The following is a 532-nucleotide window of genomic DNA, read 5'->3' as shown; positions in this document are numbered from 1 at the left end:
TCTTTCAAAAAAAAAAAAAAAGACATTGGAACATCATACCCAAAGTCCATACATTTGTCCCTGTCCCAACATTCATCAAGGGCTCTGCACAACCTACCCTAACATCGCAGTGACCTGCCTCCTCCCTCTCCCTCCTATTCCATTTCAATTACACTGGCCTCCTCTGTGTCTTCCCAACACCCAAGTAGATTCCTACCTCAGGGCCTTTGCACACTCACTGTTTCCTCTACCAAGTACACCCTGCCCCCAGGTATCTGTATGGAAGGAACCCTTCCCTTATTTGGATTTTTTCTTTCATATGGCTGAATAACATTCCAGAGTTTAAATGTTTAAATGTTGCTTCCTCAAAGATACTTGCCTTAATAACGTATCTAAAACAGACCCCCCCACCTTCCATCACTCTCTCCCTTTACCCTGCTTTATTCTCTCAATAACACTTATGAATATGAGCACCTGGGTGGCTCAGTGTTTGAGCGTCTGCCTTCAGCTCAGGTCATGATCCCAGGGTCCTGGGATCAAGTCCTGAATCGGG

Source organism: Canis lupus, chromosome 20, assembly GCF_003254725.2.
Source record: "Canis lupus dingo isolate Sandy chromosome 20, ASM325472v2, whole genome shotgun sequence".
Taxonomy (NCBI): domain Eukaryota; kingdom Metazoa; phylum Chordata; class Mammalia; order Carnivora; family Canidae; genus Canis; species Canis lupus.
Note: the sequence above shows the minus strand (reverse complement) of the source record.